General features: G+C 44.7%; 2 protein-coding genes and 1 long non-coding RNA gene across 6 annotated transcripts in view; 2 read left to right on the forward strand and 1 right to left on the reverse strand.

Moving 5' to 3' along the window:
- C1H2orf76 (chromosome 1 C2orf76 homolog) overlaps positions 1–5,313 on the forward strand; it is a 65,464-nt gene extending 60,151 nt beyond the window's left edge. Inside the window, exon 7 of the transcript XR_014784092.1 lies at positions 3,780–5,313. The gene's annotated coding sequence lies outside the window, so the exon portion shown is untranslated. The remainder of the gene's footprint in view (positions 1–3,779) is intronic.
- The window catches only part of STEAP3 (STEAP3 metalloreductase), a 42,716-nt gene extending 33,930 nt beyond the window's left edge, over positions 1–8,786 (reverse strand). For all 3 annotated transcript variants that reach the window (XM_084808139.1, XM_084808147.1, XM_084808155.1), the window contains exon 1: positions 8,682–8,786. The gene's annotated coding sequence lies outside the window, so the exon portion shown is untranslated. The remainder of the gene's footprint in view (positions 1–8,681) is intronic.
- Positions 8,344–22,031, forward strand: LOC146358339 (uncharacterized). 2 transcript variants are annotated; one of them, XR_014784096.1, is made up of 3 exons: positions 8,344–8,884; positions 18,996–19,138; positions 19,955–22,029. It is a non-coding gene; the product is annotated as an uncharacterized LOC146358339 (long non-coding RNA). The 2 variants fall into 2 exon arrangements; XR_014784097.1 differs by lacking the exon at positions 8,344–8,884 and adding an exon at positions 8,901–9,039 and having other exon boundaries at positions 19,955–22,031.
- Positions 22,032–26,975: the final 4,944 nt, after the last annotated feature.

Raw genomic sequence — 26,975 nt, forward strand, 5'->3', positions numbered from 1 at the left:
AACATGATTACCCTGACAAAAACATCAATACATAAGCTTGGAAACCCTTGATTTGGTGTTCAAAATACTCTACTGGACTTCTTCCTCTTTAGATTTTTTAAAAAAATATTTTCATCATAATTTAATAAGTAATACCTTGTTCTCTTTCAAAGATCGTAGCTAAGCACAATCCTGAAAGTAACCAGCAACCATCAGCAGAACTAACATGACAATTAATCCTGTATACTAATAGCAAATTAGGGCGCAATCCTATGCGGAAAAAAATCCTACAATTCCTAGCATTCCCCAGCCAGCCGTACTAGGTGGAGAATGCTGGGAGTTGTAGGACTTTTTTCTGTCTAAACATGCATGGGATTGTGCCCTTAATTATTTAAGTTCTAATCCTTACATAACAAAAATGGCACCATTCATGTAGAACAGGGGAGGTATCAGCAAAAGGGTAGTGATCCTCAAATGTTTTGCACTCTCTCCCCCTTTTAAACTTCCTCTACCTTCCAAGATCCCCCCACCACATGCCAATAAACTTTTCAGCAAGTGAATGTGGGGAGCTTCTCACACCAATTGCCATGCACCCTGTGACATCTGAAAGCATCGAAGAATCGTAGCCAGATATTAAAGTTTATTCTACAGTGAGTGTTCCCTCTCTTTCTATCCGCTACTTTCTTGTATTGCCCATAGGACCAGTCAGACTGCTCTCGGCATAGGGATATACGAAAGTCACTTACCTTTTCGAAGGGTGACATTCGTGGTAGGGGGGAGGAGCTCTGTCCCTCCCCCCGAAATTCTCTCCGGCCGGCTTTGCTCCGTGGAGATTCCGCAGAGCCACCAGCTGGGACCGCCCACAGCTGGACATCCAGCCGCTGGGCAGCCTGCAGGGACGCAAATGGTGGCTGCCGTAGCCACCGCCATTTGCGTCTCTGTATTTTGCTGTGATAGGCTACGTAAATATTGACGCCTATCACGGCGACCCCCCCCAAAAAACAGCGAACGCAAATGACGGCAGCTACAGTGGCCACCATTTGCGTTCCCTTTTTTTTGCCGTGATAGGCTACGTAAATACTTACGCAGCCTATCACGGCTTCCGCAGGGACGCAAGTGGCGTCCCTGCATTAGCCATGATAGGCTACCTAAGTGCTTATGTAGCCTATCACGGCTATAGTGATGAAGCGAATGGCGGCCGCAGACGCGGCCACCATTTGCAAGTCAGAGCAAACGGCAGCACGTAGGTGTCCCGTTTTGCGTGCCTTTCGTGGGGCAGGCGGGGCTTCGTTCTGCCAAGGATTTCGGGGGGCCGAATGCACTGGCATTCGGCCTCATCGAGATCCGTGGTGGAATTCTCTGACATCCCTATCTAGGCATCCACCCAAACGGCAGGAACTAAGAAACTTTGTCCTTCACTTGTGATTTACAGCAGGGGTGGGCAGAAGGTGTTTTGGTCCTTCAAATCCCAGAAGCCCCTGCCAATATGGTCAGTGGTCAGGAATGCTGAGAGCTGAAGAGTTGAAACGTGAAGATCTCCTTTCTGCCCACCGCTAGCTTACAAGGTTCCCTCTGAGAAAGTGAGAGGAATGGAGGAGAATGAGATAGAGTGGACTGTACCATTTCAGACTACAGGTACAGCAGGCACCAGTCTTGAATAGTTCCCTTTGTAAAAATTGCACACCAGGGAAAGAGATTTTAACCCAGCTCATTCACTGAAGTGCTTATTTTTAAAATTATTTTTACTGTGTTTTTCACATAGAGGACATTAATACATGGAATCTCCCACCTACATTCTGAAATGTTATAGTCCATTCTCCCACTTCAGAACTTTACCACTTCATTCTGCTGCATTTGAGGACCAGGTCAAAGGGAGGGAGGAACCAAAAATGAGCGGGGATCACTTTCAGACTTCTACCTCTCATAACTAGCCTGCTGATATCTTGCAACAGGATTCTGAGCTATGGTTTGAGAATCAAGGACCTATGAGAGCCAATGCATTACAGTGGACAGCACTGGACTTCTGGGACCTGGGTTCAAGTCCTGCCTCCAACAATTTGGTAGCTGGCATCAGTTGTCCGTCTGCCAAATAAAAATAACTGTGACCTACATCACAGGGCTGTCATGAGGATAAACAAAAGATGGAAACCTGGCTATCCATCAAAAGCCTTCATGTGAAAATGTAAGCTAGGCAGGCTATAAATAAGTAATAAAATCATCAAGATGTTTTTGGATTCATACTAGCTGATCTTCTGGACTCCTAGATGCCCCTTTAGTCAGACAACACAGTTTGGGTGAAGCCAGAAGCCACCATTTTGGATATCCCATGCCCCCTTTCTTGTAAACAGCGAAGCTGAGTGTATTAAATTGGCATGTCAGAAGCCCCTACTCATAATGGGTAATCAAGTAACTGAGGCCTAATTAATCTTAAATCCTATCTGTCTGGCATTCTTTAGCGTTAAGTCTCTGCCTAATGTCTATGCCAAACAACTGACAGTAAACAAAGTTCACTCATTCCCATTAATAAGAGGTGACACTTATTACTGATACCTCCTGTTGATTTTTTGCTACAATTACGTGATCCCTGTGCACTTTGATGATAGGCAGATTAGTAATTATTTTAGCCTCACAAATACTTACACAAGTTAGCAACTTTCATGGCAAGGGAGTCAAGCACCGATCTACATGTTTGCAAAATGTTTTCAGAAATCTGGATTGCGGATTATTTTCAAAGATTGCGTTTTGCAAGAGGCAATGCTAAGGACTGGGTGTATCTATTTTACCTCCCCCCCATTATTGTTTATCACTATGTAAATGAAGCATGTTTGCATGTCTCTGCATACTATGTATCATTTAGTTTACCTTGAAAATGAAAGTTTTCAAGTAATTTAAAATGTATTTCCATGGACACATGTGGCGACAGGTAAGGAAGGGAGTGAGCAGAACTAGAGAAGGGCATGGAAGCTGGGGTTAGGTGGACAGGAGAACAGTATTTATCAGAAGAGGTATTGCTATGCACATGAAAGGTTCAGGGCCCAGGCCCGTAGGTGACAGTGTATTGTCATTTCTAGAAAGTGGGTATTTTCAGCTGCGGTATCACACTCTTTGCCGTTTGAGAATTAATTACTGTAAATATTTTTGCTAATGTTTTGAGGGGGTTTCCTTTCCTTTTAAAACTTTCTAGAGCATTTTTTAAAGAACTCACATGCAACATTGTTTTATAGGTATCAATTAAGGACAGGGATGGACAGAAGGCATATTGGAATCTACTGGTGATTTGCTGTATATCAGGAAAGGTTTCTGACTTCTAAATGTCTAACAGAAACAACCAAAAAGACTCCCCTCACTAAGGGCACAATCCTATGCACGTTTAGAAGGAAAAAAAAAGTCCTACAGCACCCTACAACTCCCATTCTTTTCTGTCTAAACATGCATAGGATTATGCCCTAAATTAGGTTACTGAAAAAGAATGCTCAGGGGGAAACCAGGAGTAGGGATGCTAGAGAAATTTGAGACAGACTAAAATGAGCTCGGATTTCTAAGTATCCGACCTGCGGATCCACTCCTCAGGCCACGCGGAGAGTCTGTGGACTTTGGGATCGTTTTTTTTTTTACTTTCCCAAAATTTACACATATTTATTCGTGGGAAAATACATGTTTCTGCTGAGATTGGTAAATATACATGGGGAAAAGTTGAATGGAATGGGAGACAATACGCTAAATGTTACGTACTAAGGTAAATTATGTAAATTGTTGCGAACCCTCTTACAAAATTATTTGTGTATTTTTCCGCATGACAGAAAAAAAATTGAATCCATCTGTGAATGGACGATGGAACAAAAGGCACTTGACAATCTGTGAAACACAGATGGAGCGGATTTTACACAATCCATACATCCCTAACCAGGAGTGAATTTTTGTGTGAAACGGCTTGGTGCTGGTACCAGTTATAAATTCCTGGGCTTTCCATGTGCTCAGAGGCACACAGTTCCTTAATTCTTAGCATATGTCATCCTGCCTGAGTGACGTTTTGCACCTGGTACTGGCTGGCGGATCTTGGGATTCTAGTAAAACACAAAGTAGATCCCACAAGCTTGAAGTCTGCCCACCCTTGGATTAAGGAGACCAAAGAGGTTGCTGCACCTTATACAAAGATTTCCTGAATGTGTGAAGATTTTTCCAATGAACTCATCAAGGGCCACATGTTGGAATGTTCAGTCTTGTGAATATGAAGTATAATCTTCACGAGGAAGAATTTGGTTTGAAACAGTCCTCCCTTTGGGAAAGATATTGTAGTTTGTAAGAGTGTCCTTTGGTCAGGTGATTAATAATACAATCCTGTACATGCCTTGGAACTTACTTCTGAGTTGATATGCAATCCTATGAAGAACTTCCACTGAATAGACGTATATAGGATCACACTGCACTAGACAGATATAACTGCATTTGAAATTATTGTATTTGGAATGACCAACTTGGTTTTTTGTTTTTATAATGTATATTCTAATTTCTAAACTTTGTCACGTATGTGTTTTCACACAGATAGTGTTTTGATGCTATTTTATTGTATGCAATTTTGATGTGACTTTGATACTACTTCGTCCTTGTTTTGCCTTTGTCTGTGAGCGTCTTCGTGTCTTTTGTTTTGATGAGTGTACCTCTATGTGGTATTCTTCGTTACTATGTGGCTTGCCCATTCCCCTCTGTGACTTGTTTGTTTTTCTGTCAACCGCCCACTGCCAGGCCCCCAAATAGTGCCCTGTGGAGTATCTGTTGGATTCTGCTGCCTCTTAATTACGTTTCTGAGAGGTCTGGTTTAAAAAACCCAAACTCGCTTAGCGAAGCCTATTACATGACACACTTTGAAAACCTTTGCTCTAGATTATTTTTATTTACTTCCTCTCATGAAATATGTTTGGAAAATATTCAAGGGCATTATTGGATGCAGTACTAAAGAACTGGCACCTACACTACATATTTTCCTATGATGTTTTTGAATGTCCAATCTAACCACCTTTTGGTCCCCCTACCCCATATTTTTTTGCTATATGTATTTATGGTTTACAAATTGCACTATCCAAGTGCAATTACTTGCACTATCCAAGCATTATCTGCTATAATGAACAGCACAATGAGGCTCTGTATCATATTTAAGTCTTTAAAAAAAATAGAGAAAAGCTTGAGGAATTTTTATACTACACTTAGTCCTTCCCCTGCCTATTTGGCTCTCTCAGTATGCTCCAGGAAGTGGCATATTTCAATGCACACATTGTATTCAGAAAGCAATATAAATGTTCTTAGGAGCAGGGATCATATTCCTGTAGTAAATGTGTGCGCACTGCCCAAAAAGTGGGGGAGTGAGGATATTGCAATACAAAAGAAGCCTTAGTCGATGCATTCATTAACTTTCTGTAACCCAGCAGCTTGCTGTATTCACTCTCTGATCTTGTTTGCCCTTATGTACTCACAAGCACAGAAATGAATGTTTGACGTTGCTTCCTTGGTATTGGCCAGTCCCTTTACTGAATTTCTGGGATCCTTGGAGATCTTGAAGGCTATGTGACCAACAGACCACTGCAAACAACCACACTATAGCAGCACAAGCCACTGGCAAGTTCTCACACTGCAGTCAATGGGAGCTGCACAACATTCTCTTGCATTTAACTGTGCAGAACTTCACAGCACCCTAAAATAATTACATTCTCCCTGCATGCAGACTGCTACAGAATAAGGGCATTTATATCTACAGATCTATTGACAGATTAGGATGTTTGGACCTCACTGGTTGGCTCACTGTTGAGTTATCAAATTGTTAAGGTACTACTTCCATAGCACACTGAAAACTTAAAATTCGTATGTATACAATCCTTCTGACTTACCTTGACGACTAGAAAGATCTGGAAATGAAACTTTTAAACCCCTCCACATTGAAACTAAGGGTGTTTCCAGATGAGGTTTTCTATTGTGCAATGGACCTCCCTTGTTCACAGAAGTGTACAGGAGGTCCAGATGCCATCATCTTCCACTTGTAATGTTCTTGTGCTTTCCTACTGCTTTTTTTGGTCTTTTTTCTTTCTACAAACAATCCATTAAGGAAGAAAAGACAGAATAGCTGCACAGTGCCTTTTGATCTGTAGCGCTAGGAGCACTCCATCTGGAAGCACCCTAAGAACATGACGGCTGCCTCATTACAGTGGCCACCTTTTCTTTTAGTCAGTTTTCTCTAATCCATACCAACATTTCTGAAAATACCAAAAACACAATTTTAAAAAAGAAAACAGAAAACTCCAGAACCACAAAGTTTTTGAGATAATTCCCCTCATTTAACATATTACCCTTCCTTTAGCATTCTGCAATGTGTATTGTGTGACAACCTGTTGTTTAACCCATGATTACCTTATGGTGTCTAGGTTCAGACATCGCATAGCAATCCCTGATTGGGAGTTGAATATTAAAAAAGCATGTGGAACACATCCCACAATTTCCTGCCATTATGTGTGAACAGCCTCTATCTCATTGATCATTAGCTTGGATGAAGGGGAACACTGTTAGCGACAGAAGGCTAACTCTGATAATCAAGAGACATGCATCACTGAGGTGTTTGATACCTGAGTTTTACTGTATATCCATTCCAGATCACCTCCAAGAAATTAAGAAACGTTAAGAACTATTGATAAAGACAGGCACAATTATTAGTCAAAACAACAACATCTTGTAGCACCTTAAAGGCTAACCCATTTATAGTGACATAAGCTTTTGTGGATCAGTACACTTCATCAGATGAAGTAAATTGTAGTCCAGTGAAAGCTTATGCTGTAATTTTTTTGTTAGGCTTGGATCCTGAGAGGAACAGCCTTTGATCCAATAGAGACGCCTGCAGGTGGAAGGGGTCAAAGAGGTGATTTTTTGCCAATTCCCTTTCTCCCTGCAGACCCTCATGTCATCTCCCATGCTGTTCCAGAGGGTCTCCCAACCCCATGGATCAGGTTTGGTGGGGGTCATAGGGGGAATTGGAAAAAAATCATTTTTTTCCTGCCCCCTTCCATCAGCTGGAGTATCCTATAAGCAGAGTTCCACTCATGGGATCTCAGGATCCAAGCCTTCATCTTTATGGTACCACAAGATGTTTTGTTGTTTTTGCCGCAACAGACTAACACAATTGTCCCTCTGGAAATTATTAATCAGGAACACGCGGGCTGAGAACAGTAATTGTATTCACAAGTTGAGACCTTTGGGTGCTGCTTGAATTGGTATTTAAGAACTTTGTGCTACTACACACACAGGTTGCAATCCTAAACCCCAGGGTGTTGGTCCTGTTGACCTTAGTGGGACTTACTTTTGTGCAAACACATTTCAGATTGGGCTGGGAATCAGGTAAATGCATCATTCAGACACACACACCCCTTTCACCCATATGCCTGCACTGAAAGGGTGAGTTCACATCCATCCTTTAATCAACAGTAGTTTATTTCAGCATTAATTGATGCTGTAAAGTACTTCATCTCAGGAGGTGCAGAGGCACCTGCACGAACAGGAGTTATTTGCTTCCCACTGCATTACAAGAGAAGCAGTCTACATATGAAGTTTCTGCTGGAGGAACTTTGGTAATTTCTGCTGGTCATTTCTCAAAGTTGGAGTGGGTGAGTGTGACCATAGCCTGGTGGTTCAAAGGGTAAGGAGAAAGAACTAATCTGCATTAAGGCAATCCTGTGCACATTTACCTGGGAGAAAGCAACATTAAACATGTCTTCTGAGTAAACATGCATAGTGCTGCATGTGATATTAACAGCACAATCCTAAGTATATTTACTCAGAATCGAGTCCCAATGAGTTCAATGAGCCACTTGTGATAGCTTTAAAATTCCACGATGTAATCACATTACCAAATGCAGATTCAGTTTTCCTTATTGGATCAAACGACATGTACATACAGACATTTTGCACCCTCTCACGCTGGTCTTCAACAGATTCTTCCTACACTGAGGGCTGTAACGTGACGAATTGCCATCTCGGGGTTTGGGGCGTGTGGGGCCGGATAATTCCGACGTAAGCACCTTTGGCTTTAGCAGAAGTGGGGCGTGGGGCGAAACGCAAGAAAACCCGCTGCACGGAGGGCTCGCACCGTGGAACCCATTTCTACAATATAACAATCAACACACATTTCGAGGCACTGGGGCGAAAAAGAGGCGAGCAAACGTTGCAAGGATTCCCAGAAGGATGCGACATTTGTCATGGGAGCCGGATCGGGCACACGCTCCTTCTCCTCAAAGCGTGCTTCAAGGGGGATCGTGGGTTGGGAATGCTGTCGGGGGGAGGAGGAGAATTAGGGGAGGCCCTGCTTTAAGGCCTGCCTCCCACAACCTAGAGAGAGACAGGAGAGAGATCCAAGGAAGGCAACTGCCTCTCGTTGCAGGAGCAGAGGCGAGAGCGTCTGCTCCTGGATCGGGCCCTTCCCAGCGGCTCCGTCCTCTGAGACCGCCGCTGCGCGACCCGGGAGCTCAGGCCCCCTCCCCTTTCCAGGCGGCGGTCGAGCTCCGCGTCCCCCCGCCCCCGACTCCGGTTTCCTCCTCTCGTGCGCGGCCAGGAAGTGGCATGCAGCCCCGGGCCCCGCAGCCGCGGCGAAGCACCGCCACATCCGAGCCGGGCCGTGGCAGGCGCTCCCTAGACCCCAGCCAGGCCGCCACCTTGGGCTGTTTACTCACCGCTCCTCGGGGGCCAGGGCAGTGAGAGGAGAAAGGAGAGTGTTTTTTCGGTGCTTGGGAGCGCGGTGGAATAAAAGCGCCGGGCTCCTCCTCCTCGTCGTCCCTGCCCGCCGGCCCGCCTCCCTGCTTTCCCCGCCTCACTCCATGTGTGCTATCGACCTGCCTCCTCTTTCCTTATCCAGGCCAGGCGCTTCATGCACGTGGTAGGTTGTGGCTTTTGTAGTTGCCTAATCTTCATTCGGCACCAGGCAGCGCCTGGCCACCTCTCCCTCCCTCCGGAGCTGAATGCCGAAGAGACATGGGTGGAGCTGGTGGTTCGGTTGCGCGCACCGCGATGGTCTTACACCCCTTCGATTGCGTAGGTCCATAAGGGCACAATCCTATGCATGGTTAGACAGAAAAAAGGCCTACCATTCCCAGCATTCCCCAGGAGGACCTTTTTTCCTGTCTAAAGATGCATAGGATTGCGCTTCAGAGTACTGTTCAGGCTTCAGTAGGATGATTGCATGTAAGAAAGGAAGTACTGCTTCACACCAGGCATGATTCACTTTTGGAACTGGCTGCCACAAGACTGGGGATGATGGCTTCTGGCTTAGGGTCAAAACAGGCATTACTTTAAACCTATGTCTGGCAGCTATGTCCCCCTCCACCCCATTTTTAATTTAGAGTAGGTGCGGGACGGCTAATCTGGATCTTAAGCCCCCCATTACCCCCACCCCCACTAGGGTCTCAGTACAGATTGGGGGCCCTGTGCCTACTCTAGATTAAAAATGAAAGGAAGATGTAGCTGCTAGACACAGATAGTAATGTCTAAGTTGGCCCTGAGAGGGCTTTGAAAGGGGCTTGGACAAATTCATGAAACAGAGCAAAATGGAACTGCTGCTGGGTTCTGTGATAGAAATACCATGAAATCATGAAATACCAGTTGTTGGAGGCAACAATGCGGGAAGGGGATTACCTGATTGCCCTGTTTGCAGGGGGTTCTTCTAGACAAGGCTTTTATTGCACCATTGCCCTGCCTCATTCACAGAGTGTTACTGGTGTGTATGTGTCCAGATGACAACATCTTCCATTTCTAGCCCCCCCCCCCATGTTTTCCCACTGCTTTTCTCTTTTTTCTTACTGGAAAAATACCTTAAGGAAGAAAAGACAGAATAGCTGACGGTTAGTACTAAGAGCCCTCCATCTGGAAGGACTCCAAGAAGCATTGGGCTGGGAAACAAAATGGTAGATTGGATAGCCCTTGGGTCTTCTGTTGTGTGCTGAAACTTGACTATTGAATTTGTTGGCATCTGGAGTTTGTTGGCATTCGTCTGCTTTTTTTGGTTAAACATCTAAATACACAAATGGCTGAAAGCTGAAGGGAACAGGCAAGGAAACTGCATTTGTTGGACAGCCCCACAAATGTGTTGGCAATGGAAATGATTTATTTATGAGGTTATATGCTGCTCCTTCACAGGGCTCGTAACACAGGCCTGCAGCAAGTTTCCTCATATAGGGTGTTTCCAGACGGGATTCTAGTGCTAACATTCAGAAAGCATTGTGTAGCTATTCTATCTTTTTGTTCTTAATGGGTTTTCCATAGTAAGATGAAAGAAGCAGTGGGAAAAAATGGGAGGGTTCTGAGTGGAAGACATTATCCTCTGGACCCCTGTAAAATTCTGGGAATGAGACAGGGCGGTGAAGCAGTAAAAGCCTTGTCTGGAAGCACTCCTGTTTAAAGGAAGAGACAAAAACGAAGTGTGAAAGTTTTCTAAATTTTGTTGTGGAGCAGTATTTAAAAATACGACCTGCAGACTGGAGGTGGTGCATCCAGAATAATGTTCTGCCACCTCATTCTGTGTGATGTGTAAAACTGCTCTCAGTTACAAGGAAGAAAGAACAGTGTCAAACAGGTATCGTTTGACAGTATTTTAAAGTGACACACTGCAAAGTACTGGAGGATTGGTTGTACTTGTGAACAAGCAGTGCACTCACCTCAGGGTGGTGTCAGCACTCGAATGTAAAATTAAAAAAATTAAAAATGGAAGGCACCTTGAGAAATTACTAAGGAAGTCGTAGTCCATTCTTCATCACTTGTAATTAAGGATAGGTCGATACATGCAACATAATGAAGTGGTAGAATGAAGTGGTAGAATCAAATGGATGATTTCAAACTTCAGGAGGGAGATTACATTTTGAATGCCTCCCTCTGGAAAAACCTCCCTGCAAGTAGAAAAGGAGCACACTAAGGAGTGAACTAGGATAGAATCTTTCTCCCTGATGTGCTAGCTTTTCCTCACTACCCCGGGAGCGTTACATCAGGGAGCATTCAAAATGTGATCCCCTGCCTGCAATGTGAAATGGTAGAGTTTGTTCTTGCGCCTCATCCTGTGTGGACCAGGCCCAAAGCCGATAGCATTTTAGAAGCAGAAAATGGGGGGCTTCTCCGCCACAGAGCTGATTATATGAGAAATCCAGTTAGAAGAAACCCACAGAGATGAAATAATGACAGGCGGATTATTCTGCCATCAGCATGCTGGGACAAGATAGCACCGGTTTCTGCTCTGAGACAGGAGTCCGACACAGACTTTAATTTTCTATTAGCAAGCACATTTTACAGCTACAAAAATGTGGTCTCTTCTTATGGGAGGGTGTGGAGGTTTTTTTATAGCTTCTCTGCATGCTATCAATAGCCAGCCACTTATAGCCCTAGTAATGCCAAAGGGTATAAAAGGAGATAATAGAATTTACCCTAGATAGACAAGGAGAAAGCTGATGTATTGAAAACCTACGTAGCTAACTTGGCCCCTTGCAGCTCTGTTCCATTAGCCCCCAAATGCATTGCTAGGATTGCCAACGCAGGGCAGTGAGAGCCAATGTTATACTTCAGCCAAGAAGATTGTGTTTAACCCCTACTGTGAACAAAGGAAGATCTTATGAATATAATCATCAGGCAGCCAGTGAAGACGGGTTCTTCTGATTACCAGCAGTTGGCATCGGCTGGTTTAAAACAAGAAAACGAGGAGTTGTGCCATAACAGCAAGTGTTTGACTGGTACCGCAGTCTCACTCTAGTTTCCTGAGGCATTCTGGGATGGAGTCCCAGCATGCATTGCTGTTGGAGTTGCTGGACCACAGGGCATTTGGAGAACTGTAGCACAAAAGGTAGATGTTGGTAGAAGTAAAAAGGGTAGTTAATGACTGAAAAACTAGCTGGCACTGCGAGGGTGGCCTAGGCTTGTATCCAGAAAATTGCGTGGTGGTGGTATAGGCAGGGGACAATTGAAGACAGTATGAAAAAGCCTAAATGCATCTTCATATGCTATTTAATTCATTATATAATTTTAGAAAAAATAAAATTAAAAATAATTAGATAAAGAAATAAGTGCTAAGTATCCAAGTGCTTCTTAATTGTTCTAGCAGGGATGGGCAGAAGGTAGATCTGAGGGAAGGGCAGTTTGGAGGGGGGCATGGCTGGCAAGGAGTGGTGTAGTGGAGCCAGGGGATGCGGAGATGCAGCGCCAACCCTCTTTTTATTGGCAGAGGCGCTGATGTCATCTGCCATCCCGCTCAGACTTCTCTGTTCCTTCTGAGCTTAGCTGCAATGGGGGGTGGGGAGGGAATGAATTTTCCCACTGTATTATATTGCTCCCTGTTGTAATGCAAAGTATTTTGCAGTGACTTGCTCTTGAATGGGCAATTAAGACCCATTAGCTTTATAAAAGACCTCCTCTTGGTGGAGATGAAAACTGCTAGAAGTGGTGTGTCGACAGGGCAAGGCAGCTGCCTGAATTTTTGGACTCTCCTTAGGGGTGCCCCTATGGGGACTATCATGATAAGCCCCTGTGCTTCAAAATTAACACTACACCACAGCTGGGGAGGAAAGGATTAAGCCATCCTCCCTCTGCCCCACCCCACCCCACCCCGCCACTTCTTTATTCCCAGTTTCCACCTCCTGAAACATCTTTTCTTCCTTGAAGAAGACTATCGAACTACCATTACAAGCATCTGTATATAGAAGCCTTCCCAAGTTGGTGCCCTCCAGATCTGTTGGACTACAACAGATTGTTGGTTGGGGCATGCTGGGAATTGTAGTCCAAACACCTGGAGGGCACCAGGTTGGAGAAAGCTGGCATGTAGCATGTAGTCCAGTCCTCAGGCCTTGAGGTTTAAATGTCTGCACAACCTACATTAGCGGAACTGTTTTTCTCTGTATCTGCATACTCTGTTTCTGAATATATAGCCAGTGATCTTCCCTAGCTACCAGGTCATCAGTGGCCACACACAAACACACAGCCATAATTCTGCTAAAGAGATGTGGTTTTCAAGTAGGTCTGAGCCATGGAACCACTTTTTAAATGAAACTCATGGGTGAATCAGTAGTTTATTCCAGCAAATGCAGCATCATTTCCCTACCGCAAAAACATGCAAATAACCGCAATTTGGAAGTATACGCAAACATAAGGGGTGGGGTGGGGAAAATAAAAACTGTTTCTTTAACTCTCACATTACATTTTGTCTGCTTGGGGACTTGGGATGGAGCCAGTTCCACAGAAGCCAATGAGCAGTGGATCATGGCTGCCCTTTTTCTCTTTTTTTGGCTGTCACCCTAGAATAACTTTCTAATCTTGGGAGGAATCCAGGCATTCAGCCAGATCGGCTGGGGACAAGGGCTGAAGGGCAGCCTGCTGGCTGGCAAGCAAAGAACATACCATGGCTTGTTGCCCTGTGGACAGTGTGGACAATGGATGCCTCAGGCGAGCACAATCTGTTGAGACAATGTCAGGTCTGCCACCGAGTGATCATTTTATCACTTCTTAAACCAGCCTCCTGGGCATATTTCCACCCTTCCAGTTTCCTCCCCACCCCCTTTGTCATATCTTCCACTTTCATTCCTTTCTGGGTCTTGCTCTCTTTTCTTTGATACCATCAGTGCAACCACACACACACACACACACACACACACACGTGAAGGAGCAGGAGAGCAAATAGCTTGAGTGGGAGCATGGCAGCCACTGTGCCACTGTGCCCCTACACAGAACAGTTCTTTCCCCAAAGCTCTTGCATGACACTGATCAGCCTGCAGCCATGCCACTGGGGGCAATTATCTTATCAGATCTCTAGAGGGGTCAAGCACAGGAGCTCTGAGTATGCAGGGGAAATGTGTGCACTTTGGGAATCAGGCCTGGCATTTCAGCAGAATGTCAGTCTTCCCCCTTTTTAGATCAGCCTCTTAAGGGCAATGCAGTCTGATAGATCTTCATTCATTTAGATGAAGGAAGAGTCGCAGCACTTTCTGGATCCTTTTGTGAAGGGCGAGACTTGGGCTTGCTGTCCTCCCAAACTGCAGTACCTTGATCTGAAAGAAGCAGAGATATTCCAGATTTGGACATTTCATTTCCCTTGCTGAATATATGAAGACCATCTTTGGAAAACTTGGCTGGACTTCTACTACTGACCATTGGTGTTAAAGGGATGTTATTCCCATTTCAGTGCAAGGGAGTGAATAAAAGTCACTTCTGAGTATGCGATCGCCTGATCTCTGCCTTCAGTTCATCACATGTGACAAGTGCATATATCTCTGCTGAGCTGGTTGTATCTGGAAGAAATTGACAATTCGTACCAGTTTCCTGGTGAATGTACACATAGTGGAATAAAAGCATCACTGTTCAGCAAGTCTAATGAACGACATGTGGCATTCATGCAATTCTTAGCTGGATTTTTGTCTTGTGTGAAATGGGCATTAGAGATACAAAATAGATACGAACATATGAGCAGGAAGAAGAGGAGCAGACAGGATACAAGACTATCTGCTAAATAATACTGGAGATTAAATACACGGAACCTGGAATGTCAGATCAATGAATCAAGGTAAGCTGGACGTGGTCAAACATGAGATGGCAAGATTGAACATCGACATCTTGGGAATCAGTGAACTAAAATGGACAGGCATGGGCAAATTTAGTTCAGGTGACCATTATATCTACTACTGTGGGCAAGAATCCCTTAGAAGGAATGGAGTAGCACTCATAGTCAATAAAAGGGTGGGAAAAGCAGTCCTGGGGTACAATCTCAAAAACAATAGAATGATCTCAGTACGAATCCAAGGCAAACTATTTAACATCACAGTATTCAAGTCTATGAACTTGAGCACGCTCCGGGAGAGAGCGGAGGACAGGACGGCCTGGCGTGCTATGGTCCATGGGGTCACGAAGAGTCGGACATGACTGAACGACTGAACAACAACAACACATCAGTGCGTGTAACTGAACTAAGGATGCAATCCTATGGATGTTTAGACAGTTTAGACTTAAGGGGGCAATTCTAGGCATGTTTAGACAGGAAAAAGTCCTAAAACTCCCAGCATTCCCCAGCCAGCATCATTGGCTGGGGAATGCTGGGAATTGCAGGACTTTTTTCTGCCTCAGCATGCCTAGAATTGCCCCCTTAATGCCCCCTTTCCCCTCTAGGCAATACTAGTTCAGGAGGAGGTAATTTGTGGCATAGGAGTGGTTGCTAGGGAACATAATGAGGTGGTGTTTAACCCTTTAGTGTTGCTCCCACAGTTGCTCCCTTCACCTCATGAAATTTTGGCTGCAACATCAAACAGCAAATGAATACACTTGGCAATCCCTGTATGAACTCTACTGTGGAGCTCCGAAGTGGAGCAGAAATAAGAGTGAGCAGTGCACTGAACAATTTTGTGAAATTGATTGAGTGTTAATCGTGCTTTGAATTCTTGTTTCAGTTCAAATTCTCCTTAATCAGCTTTCTTGGAAATGACATTTCCATAGCTGACACTATGATTATAACAATTACGATGACAGACACACATCTAACACTTTTCACTACAAGGAAAATCGATAGCAAAGAACCCGCTTTTGAAGATTGCTGCTGCAAAGAACAGTCGACTTGAGCACCATCTAGTGGATAACATGGAAATATTTATTTTAGGGACATTTCATGTTGTAATGCTTGTTGATCTCTGGAAGAATTGCACAAGTTAATCAATTAAGAGGTAATAATTCTGGGGTCACGAAGAGTGGGACACGACTGAACGACTGAACAACAACAAATTCTGAGATCTAGCTGGAGAATTCTCTACCACAGGATGCAGTGATGGCCACTAACTTGGACAACTTAAAAAAGGGATTAGACCAATTCATAGAGGATAAGATTATCAGTGGCTCCTAGTTAGGATGGCTATATATTACCTCTGAGTACCAGTTGCTGTGGAACACAAATGAGAGGGTGCTGTTGGCCTTGTGTCCCACTTGTGGTATCTGGTTAGGCACTATGGGAGTAGCATGCTGAACTAAGGCAGGAGAAGGAAATGTTAGAAGTGTGCTTTACAACTGGAGTAATACACATGGCCATCTAAAGGGCTCCCTCTATAAGATCATCAAGTCCAGGGTCTAAAACTACCTAGCTGTAGCTACTCACCCTGTGACGCTGTGTGACTGGAAGATGCAACTCTGCAATTATTTTGATGGATGCAAGCTATGAAATACAGTAGCACAGTTATGGAATACTTGGCAATTGCGATGTATACACTCCCAAGTGCTTCTAGTATAAAGTGAAATTCAATCTGGTACGAAGTAAGAGATGTTTTAACTTTTACCTCATTAGCATATACCCTGTAGTATCTTCCCTGCAGGTATAACAATGTGGTCCATTCCTTAGTTCAAAGAGAAAAAGCAATGCTCAAGTCTCACCCTTGAATGGATGGCAAAGCCTGCTTATGGAGAATCTCTTCTCAGGCCAGGCAAGAACTTGCACCCCCATCCCCAGCAACTGTCCACACCTTCTTAGGGAGAAGCACCTTCCACTTTGAGAGCTGCAAGACTGAAGGGCTTTTAAAGTAAAAGTCCATGAACTGCCTTTTAATTAGCCTGTTGAGTCAAGTGATAATTTAAGAATATTTAATGGAGTATTTTGAGCGAGCAAGAGAGAAGGTTGTAATGTTTGAATTTCCCCTTAAATACACGTGCATTCAATTCGCGAGGGCAATATAAACACATAAATAAAACTGACTGCCTCTTGTGCATACTCTGGTGGGTGGCTATATTCAGCTGCACAAGCTGCATGTATGACTACTTTTGCTGGACTGGGAGCTATGCATCCAGCCCCAGTCAGACAGCTGATCGCAGCGCCGAGGGGTGTGTGCGTGTGTGAGCAAGAGAGATACTGGTAGAAGACTGAATCTAGTTCTCCCTCTCCCAAAACAAGCGATTGGTGTTATTAAAGATGATCACACCAGATATCTGGCTGGCAGGGAGATACTTAGGGGTGGCAGAAGCAAACACATTTCTGGATTGAGTTCACTATGTAGAATAGATTGTAGATCACACTCTTCTTCAAACGTCTGATAGTAGAGCTGTGCGCAAATGGCAAAATTCTTCACCCTATTTATGGACACAGAAATGTGGGGGGGGGGCAGTTTTACTGAATGTTTCCAGCGGAGGAGAAATTCTCTAACAATTTTTCACAGGTAGAGCTCACCATTGACAATGGTTGTAGCATGGCTTCTTTATTATTTTTCCCCTGAAGGGTTTTTGTTTTGTGCACTGCCACTGCAAATGGGGGTGGCATCAGCCCATTTTGCATCGTCCACAGTACCCCTTTCCTAGCGTCATTCTAGGGCATGGTGGGGTGGGGGGAGGGAATGCAGCCACCACAAAAAATAACAGTGAAGAAAATGTGGAGAAAATTCTTCAAAGCTACATTTTATTTCTAGGGCAGTAAGAAAAGAAAAATGTCAAGTTTTTTCCGAGAAAAATGTCTTCTGAGAAATTTTGTCTCAGTTCTAGTTGTTATTCTTCAGAGTTCAGCACCTTCCCCAGGGTCTTCCAAATGTTAAATATTTGAGGAGTGATTGTGGATACACCTTCCCTTTAATGCAGCTGCTGATAATATGACTCCGTTCTTGCAAGGCCTGTAGCAGGTAGAGGGAAGGGGGCAGTGTTCTGTTCAGCTCCAGGGAAGAGGTAGATTTTGAATCAAAATCTGACTCCAATTTCCTGACAGTTTTCTTCCCCCATGAAAGAGGCTTCCATTTTTCTACTTCATTCTCAGGGTGTTCTTTAATTTATTTTGAATTTATTTTGATGGTGTTTTTGACCTTACTTAAAACTGAGGTGGCTGATGGTACTGCTTGTGTGTGTTTTTTTCTATAATTCACCTCTCTATTGCTCTGCAGCCTCCTAGGCTGCCTGCATTTCCTGATCTGAAAGAACCCTATGGGAGGACTTACCTCATGCCCTGGGCAGGAATTGTGGGAAGCCAAGGATGTTACAGGCTGCCAGAGAGGTGATTGTACAATGAAATACAGGACATTTGCACAAACTCCTCAGCCACTTCAATAGTAAGGTAGGCACAAGAACCCTGAACCCAAGCCATGAGAATTCCTCTGAAATTTCTTCTCCTTCAAATGTCTTTTTGAAAGCAATTTCTTTTCTATCAAATTGAATGAGAATGATCAAAAATATGTGGGAGAAATTTTTGGCACAGCACGATCTAATAGATTTAGGGCGAAGGCCTCTGGGTTACTGCTCTTTTTACACATGTGAACATGTGAATTAAATCTGCAAAGGATAAAAAAGAAGAATACTTCAATTGTATCCTTCAGTGAAACACTACATCTGGCTGAAAGCTGTAATAACAACAATAAAAATAGTGATTGTTAAATTTAACGGGAGAAAGAAAATCCTTGTTAAAGATTCAGCCATTTAAACACATATGGCCATCATTTTCACCCTCTTGTAGAAATTTATCCTCTGGCTAGGCTAGCTTCTTAAGACTATATTTATGATTCAGTCCGTAAGAAAAAGTGTCTTGTTAATTGTTGGCTGTGCTAATTTGTCCCACCAGCTGTGTTGGCAGAGTAAAGAGCAGCATTGCCAACTGCCTCTGTTCTGAGACTTTTATCCGCAAAGCATATGCCCATTCTAGAGAGATGCCAATTAAAAGGAAATAGGCTTTTATTCTACCTAGAGCATGGGGCCAACCTCTAGCTTTGGGATTAAGGTGGAAGGCTGCAAATGCTGCTCCCTATAGTCTCATGTGGCCGTTACTGGGAAATGGTGGGGGCAGTGAGTGAGAGAGAATGGATCGGTCTGTACCCAGAATCAGTTGAGAAGATAGGCTAGAAGTTAGGGTTAGTGTGGGTGAGACAAGTTTGGATGATGGAACACTAGGCGGTGCTTCCTGACCAGGCTTTTGTTGTGTGGTTGTGCTTCTTCATGGAATTTTAAGGGGGATCCAGATGTCACGGCCTTCCATTTGTAGCCCTCCCATGTTTTCCCATTGCTTCTTCTGTCTCCTTCCTTACCAGAAAAAAAAAGTCCTGGAGGAAGAAAAGATGGAATAGCCGCACAGCACCTTTTGATTGGTAGCGCTAGCTGCTCTTCACCTGGAAGTACCCAAACGGGACCAAGCTAATATGATTTGTGGGGAGGAAACACTGTGCGTTCTTAGGTAAGAGGCAGGGGAGCTGAAGTTGGTGGGTGGGATTTTGAAAGGGAACTTAGTCGTCTACTGGGCTTGTTCCATCTGGGATTCTGTCATTTGCTTTGGGCGATGGCTCAGGCGAAGAAGCAGGCCGTGAGACAGGCAACTGGAACAAGAGCAGACTTAGCACCAAGGCCAGCACTGCAGGTTCCAGCCCAAGACTTGGTGTGACTTCAGGATCACAGAGAGCAATCTTGCAGCTAGAGTTCTGACAGACTGTCCCAGCCCTGGCTTAGACCAACTGGTGGGGTTTCTAGCCAGGCCAGGAGAGTCCTTCTGGAATCTCTACCTCCTTAAGTGCTGCAACAGGTTTTTGTAAAGCGCCAGTGTCCTTCCACCCAGCTCCTGGATTCTTCTGGGTAGTGAGGTTCTGGAGAGTGAGGTGCTGGTTGGGGAATGCTCCCCAGAACCTCCCTGCTCTCTGGAGGAGTCTGAGGGCAGCGGCTCTTCACAGGATCGAGAGGACAGTGTGGGATCCAAGGTGGAGGGCCCTACCTATGAAGCTCCGGAACCGGTCCTGACTTTTCCTCAGAGCCACTACTGCTATAAACCCGTCTCTGAGGGCTCTTGGGCCTGGCCCATGACACAGTGTTTTGTCCACCCATTTCTTTGAGTGCTGGAATGGCAGAGAAGAGGTACGTAAATAAATCTGACCTGACTTAACTTCTGTCTAGTGAGCAAATTAGGTTGCAAGCTTTGTGCTTTCTGCTGTTTTAATCCTTATGCCTGGCACAGACTCCTTTTCTCTATTTGTCAAGCAACCACCTACACTTTGTCTTTCAGATCCTGCCTTAAAACCTGCTTTTCTCCCAAAGCTTTTCCTGGGCCATCACAGTCTCAACTACTGTATGTTTCTGCTATGTGAGCTCCCCTCTAGATCAAGACTGCTACTCTTCTATCAAGCCCTGGCTTCTGCTGTTAACATGGTCATAGACATCTTCACCTTGGGGTGGCTTTGGACATCATGAGATGTGGTGGGAAGAGGAAGCGTGAGTCACTTCATGCTTCTTTGTAATGTCTGAATCTGCACGTGCTCATCTTTTCCCTTGATGAGAGGGATGTGCTCCTTATTTACATACCAGGGTCAAATAAGACAAGACACTTATAAAAAAGTAAAGGGCAGGTGCAGGGCTCCTGGTCCAGGGAGGGGGGAAGGGGTTTAATTCTTTCCCCTCCTCTGCAGTCCAAATCACCCCTTCTCCATGCCTGCTATTGTTGTGGAAAAAACCTCCCATTCGCACAATGTAAATGTTCCTCCCTAATACAAATAGCAGGCATAGGGGGCCACAGTGAGTGACAAAGGGTTAAAGCCCCTAATCCAGGCATGGGCAACTTGTGACCTTCCAGATGTTTTGGCCTACAACTCCCATCAGTCTGAGCCAGCACAGCCAATGGTGAGGACTGATGGGAGTTGTAGGCCCAAACATCGAGAAGGCCAGAAGCTACCCCCCCTGCCCTCCCCCTCCCCCCCGGAAGGTTCTGAACTGGATCAGAGTCCCACATGTGTTATTTACTTTAAAAAAAACAATAACACAATTGCTAATTGCATGAATGGTTTCTTATCAAGTTTGGCCTTTACTGCGTGGGGGAAAACATGAGTCTTCCTCCTGCTATTATAAAGACTGAGAAAGAAGAGGAAACACAGGGGACTCATACTTCCTCTTCCTCCCAAATCTTGCATTTTTGAATGCAAGCTTGTCTTAGTTCTGAGCACTAACTCACTTCTGTGTTTTGTTCAGGACCTAGCACTGTTGGTGATCAGTATCTCACGTCACATATACATAGTCTGAGCTTTCAATGAAAATCCATATCACCTGCACTGTACCCTATATATTAGAGGTGCCTGATTTTGAAGTTGTGATGATGAAGATGATGATTTCGATGTTTGATATGGGAAATAGGACTATGTGCTTAGATATTTCATTCAAATTAACTGATAGACACACATTCTGAGCTTCTTTTAAGAGGAGGACTTTTGCTCTGAGATTTCTTCCTGGGGGTGGTTGCCTCTGCTGAATTTAAACTTGTTAAAAAAAAGAATTAGGAGTACAAAAATATTTCTGTGTGAAGATCATGTAACAAGGGCACGAGATGTGCAGAAGATAAAAATAAAAATCCAGTTTTGCTGTGTCAGGTGAGGGACATTTTGGGACCTTTTGCAAAATCTTTTTTTAATTAATTTTTTATTAGCACAGCATGGACTCACTGTTGTGAACACACATAAGGGATTTGAATGTTTCATTGCACATGTATTGGCATATCTTCCATGTGCTAATTCGACTTAATCCGGTAAGCAGAGAACAGATTTCCACATTGAAAAAAGCAGTATTTCTTGAAATTAGGTACAGTGGTGTGTGATGAGAATTAAATTCAAATGAGAACTAAGCAAAAGTCTTCCAGACCAAATATCTTCATTGACCTCATAAGATCAGAATCTGTATCTGAAGTATCCTCTTGAAAGTAGGATTTGTAAAAGAATGTATCTGCAAAACAAAACAGAGTATTAAAATAAAGGGCCAAAATTAGTCCTCACTCTGAATTTACAATTCAGAGAAGCAAAGAAAGTTAAGAAGATCACAGACAATTCAATTTAATTGAAAGGGGAAGATTAAATAAAATGAGACTAGAATATGAAGAGCTAATTTGAATGAGGGGGGGGGGAATCTCAACTGAATGCCTGAAGAATAAAATCAGCAGATTGAAATCGCTGTACTTTGCATAGGGGTATTTAGACCGTGCAGGTGTTTTTTTTTAAATTACAACTGAAAGCACTCGTTTGCATTTCAGAACTGAATGTATGTACCACTGGTCTAATCACAGAGGATGGAAATATAGAATGTATTAAAAAATAATCAGTGGCAATGTTTTTCTTTATTTCAATGAGAATGTATTTGTTTTTTCATCAGAACCGAACAGGAGTCCCCATTTTTTGGGCCCATAGGCACATTTGGAATTTTGAAAAATTGCCCTGGGCACCACTACAAATTGGCTGCTGTGTGGTGGGGGCTGGCCAATCACAAAAATGTTGGGAGTGCCTCCTTCTTCCATGTGTGAAGGTGTGTGTACATGCACCCTGTGTGTTTGTCCATCCTCTCCCCCCCCCCCCCCCGTGGCTGCTTTTCCCTCTCTCTCTGGTTGCTTTCTCTGGCAGCTTCTCTCTTTCTTTCTGCTTGGATGCTTCAGCAGGCGCCAAGGGAGATCTGAGGGGCACACTGGCATATGCAGGCACTGTGTTGCTGACCCCTGACCTAAGATGAATACTGCTGGATCAGGCCAAAGTCCATCTTGTCTACAGTTCTAATGGTGGCCAGACACAGGCCTTTGGGAAGCTTACAATCAAAACAGCCTTCTCCAACGGTTGTATCCAGTGCTGGTATTCAGAGGTAGACTGTCTCTAGACCTGTAGGTTCCATCAAAATTGCAGGAGTCTTGCCAGGAAAACCCCCCACACAAAAACATTTGTTTGGTGCCAATAAAGTGTGAGGTGTACACAAACGTAATACTGCCTTCTCCTCAGAGAGCTAGCAGACTCCAGCGAATGCAAAGGACAAAGCTGAAGTGAAAGGAAGTATTTGATGGAGAAATACTGAGGCTGAAACAAAGCTTTGTACACACACACACACACACACACACACGACTTGAACACTTAGTGTCTGCTTTTATTCTTTAACTGTATACAGATGTAGAAAAGTTACCAGAGCATGCAGCATAAGGAACTTATGCACTTTGAGTAGTGCACTTTGAGTAGCTGCACTTTGAGTAGCTCAAAGTGGTTACAGCATAATTTAGGGTGCAATCCTATGCATGTTTAGACATGAGTGTTGGCTGTGGAATGCTGAGGACTGTAGGATTTTCTGTCTAAACATGCATAGGGTTGTGCCCTAAATGCTCAGTGCTCTTCCATTTGGATGGAGCCTCCTAGGGGCCTACCACTGGGCCAACTTTCAAGCCCAGGTCTCCACAACTAGGCTGACCTACCAAACCCACCACCGGTAGCCCTGCTCACCAGGGGCTTGATAGACTTCCTGACCTTTGTTGCCTGCTGGAGACTAAACCCAAGGCAGTGGAGGCTGGTGGCCCCTAATGTGGTGGGGCTGTGAATCCATTCTGGGGTTCAGTCAGAAGCAGCCAGAACTCTAAAGGAGCTATCCAAGGAGCTGAACCCTATCCCCCAAGTCGGTTCAGCACCTCAGATAGCTCCTTTAGAATTCTGGCTGGTTCTGACTGAAACCCAGAATGGATTTACAATCCCACTGAAATCAGAGCCACCAGCCTCCACTGACCCAAGGGGATTGTTGGCTACCCAGCAGGCCACCGCACGTGGCGGGCTGCATTCTGTGTGGTGGCGCCAACCTGTGCAGGCCAGTTAAATTTAGAACAGTTGTGTCCTGCATATTCATTCAATACAAGAACAGCTGGACAGAAAACTTTGCCATAAATTACACGAACTCATGCTTTTACTGTGTCTTTTATTTATGCCAGGAAAAAACAGGCTTGCACTGATGAGCCATATGAGAGTATATGTCTTACACTGAGCCCTGAGTATACTCATTACACAGACACTTTGTATATGTTACACTAGAATGGAAACGACATACAGTTGCTTAGGGTGTTGATTAGCCACAGTGCATCCCAAATGAAAGGAAATTACAGATGTGGGAAAATGCATTTTGTGCTTCCTTGCAAAACCTAATTGAACTAACAGTTGACATATGGAGTCACACGGGCAAAGTAATTAAAGTTTACCCTTCCTCAACGATCTGCGACTTCCAGAAGAGGTGCTTTATTTTATATATGCTAACTCTCAAAAGTATAACAAAGAGGATGCACCTATTTTGCCCAGTGTGAGGTGGCTGAACTGGACAATCGATAGTATATCTGGAACTACTAGAGTGTATAAGTATTCACATTGGACAACTTGTGCAGAGCAGCTGTGCTGCACACTCAGCAACAAGTGTGTTTTCATTGTGTCTGCCACATATCATGTGGTAAACACGTTTGAAGGACTGATACGTGTCCATCATGCAGAACTGTCTCAGGACAACGAATGCAACCCACCAGTCATCCGTTGTGGCCTGCCAGGTGTGGCTTATCCCTTCCTATTTCTGTAGTCTCCCAGGCAGGGTTTTCATTCAAGTCTCTGGTGAGCTGCCATACATGGCTGGTATTCATCATGGTAGGTCACAAGTGGTGCACACCTACCTGCTGAAAACATTCAGAGCGTTTTCAGGTGCAGAAAAGGACAACCCAGGGGCTGGATCAGCTCCCCTATGAGGAAAGGTTACAATGTGTGGGACTGTTTAGCTTAGAAAAAAGGCAAGGGAGGGAGACTTGACAGAGATGTACAAAATTCTGCATGGTGTGGAGAAAGTGGATAGGGGGACATTTTTTTCCTCTCTCGTGATACTTGAACCCAGGATCATGAAGCTGAATGAGCGGAGATTCAGGACAGATAAAAAGAAGTACTTCTTTATGCAGCACATAGTTAAACTATGGAATTTCCTACCACAAAGTGTACTGATGGCCACCAGTTTGGATGGCTTTAAAAGAACAGTAGACAAATTCATGAAGGTTAAGGCTGTCAGTGGCTACTAGTCCTCACGGCTATATGCTTCCTCCAGTATTGGAAGAAGAATGTTTATGTACACAGGTTGCTGGGGGGGGGAATGGGTGGGAGGGTGCTGTTGCACTCATGTCCTGCTTGTGGGCTTCCTGTGGGCAGCTGGTTGGCTACTGTGTCGACAGAATGCTGTACCAGATTGACCCTTGGTCTGATGCAGCAGATTTCTTCTTATGTTCTTAAGGCTTGCATGTAGTGTGTCCAATACAGTTTTTACATTTCTTTTCAAAGTGAGTGGAGAAAGAATTGCTTTAAGCATCATGTGTGAAAATGCCCTCAGTTGACACACACAGGGGGAAGCCATATGATGCACTGAAGATGCGCCTTACAGTTCTGTACATGTCAGCTGCATATGGAGCATTGTGATGCCTGTATGTAATGGGACACTTGCCCCTCTCAGCAGGTGCATAGTACACATCAGGGGTCTCTAGCCTTGGGCACATTTGGCATTTTGAAAAAGTGCCTTGGGCACCATCACAAACTGACTGCTGTAGGGGTGGGGTGGGCAATTACAAAATGTTAGTGTCCCCTCATCTGCGTTTGTGTGCGCGTGCGTGTGTGTGTGCATGAATATGCACCCTTTGTATGTACTATCCATTCGGGCCTCTCTCTCTGGCTCCTCTCTTTCTCTTTCAATCTCTCTCTTTAGCATCTCCCTTCCTTCCTTCCTTCCATTTGTCTGTCCCCCCTGCCCCGTTTCCTCTTATCTCTCTGGTTCGTCTCATCTCTTTCTCTCTCTGGCCCTTCCTTCCTTCCTTCCTTCCTTCCTTCCTTCCTTTCCTTCTGTTTCACTGGTTGCTTTTCCTTCCTTCCTTTCTCCCTGTCTCTGGCTCCTCTTCTCTCTCTCTCTCTCTCTGTTCCTCCCCCCCCATTCTCTTGTTCATCTTTTTTCTTTCCTCCATTTCTCTCTCTCTCTCTGGTTCCTCTTCCACTCTCTCCTGCCTGCCTGCCTGCCTGCCTGCCTGCCTGCCTGCCTTTCTTTCTTTCTTTCTTTCTTTCTTTCTTTCTTTCTTTCTTTCTTTCTTTCTCTTCCTCCCTCACTTCTGCCTCTCTGGCTCCTCCCTCTCCCCCTTCCACCCTCCTCTTGCTCCTCTCTCTCTCTCTCTCCCCTCTTTCTGACTCCTCTTTTCTTTCTTCCTCCTCTCTTCATCTTTGCTGTCCCTCCCTCTGTTCCTCTCCAGTACCTCTTTCTTTCTTACCTCTCTCTCTCTCTCTCTCTCTGGTTCTTCTTTCTCCTTCCCTCTCCTGGGTCTTTCTTTTGCATAGATGGAAAATAGTTTGGTGGGCACCTCATCCTGGCCCGTGGCTGCTTTCAGGTGTCACGTTTAGTTTTGCCTTCCATGCCAAGCATGGGAGGCCATGGTACTGGCCTGCTCAGCAGTAGTCAGGGCCCAAGTGCTGGCAGTGGGAATGAGGTGAACAGGTATGCTCTACTGAGGCCTGAGGAACATGCTCTCCACAAACCACACATCCCCAGGCTCTTAGTTCCTGAGGGTATTTCCTATACACAGGCCAGAGGAATCAACATGGGCATCCTGCTGGCAGCACGGGCGGGGCAGGGTGGGGCAGGACAAGCACCACAATCAGTCAGGGACGTTGAAACCTGAGACACAGCAGGAACCTGAGGCATAGCAGAAGCCAGAGCCTCTGCAGGATCTTCAGGGCTAGAACCTATGTGAGTAATTAGCTGAGCTGTGCGCAAAGGGCCTCTCAACATCCCCCAGCCTGTTTGTAGGCAGAGAAATTAGGGGGACAATTTCACCGCATTTCTCCTAGGGGAGGAGAAATTCTCCAGCAGCTTCTCACAGGTAGGGCTCACGATTGGCAGGGTTGCAGCACAGCTTCTTTCTTTTTTCCTAAGGGTTTTTGGTTTGCTGCACTGCTTCTGCGGGTGCCAACAGCATCAACCGTGTTGAGGCTTCCACTTTTCAGAGGCAGAATTTTGAATTTCTTCTGGTTTTTGAGCTTTCCTAATCATATGAACAATGCAAGGAAATCGAGGAAAACAACAGAATGGGAAAGACTAGAGATCTCTTCAAGAAAATTGGAGATCTCAAGGGAACGTTTTGTACAAAGATGGGCATGATAAAGGACAAAGAAGGCAGGGACCTCGCAGAAGCAGATGAGATTAAGAAGAGGTGGCAAGAATACACAGAAGAACTATACAGGAAAGATCTTAATGTC

The sequence above is a fragment of the Heloderma suspectum genome, chromosome 1 (assembly GCF_057233095.1).
Source record: "Heloderma suspectum isolate Gila_16-S chromosome 1, 16-S_ref, whole genome shotgun sequence".
NCBI lineage: Eukaryota > Metazoa > Chordata > Lepidosauria > Squamata > Helodermatidae > Heloderma > Heloderma suspectum.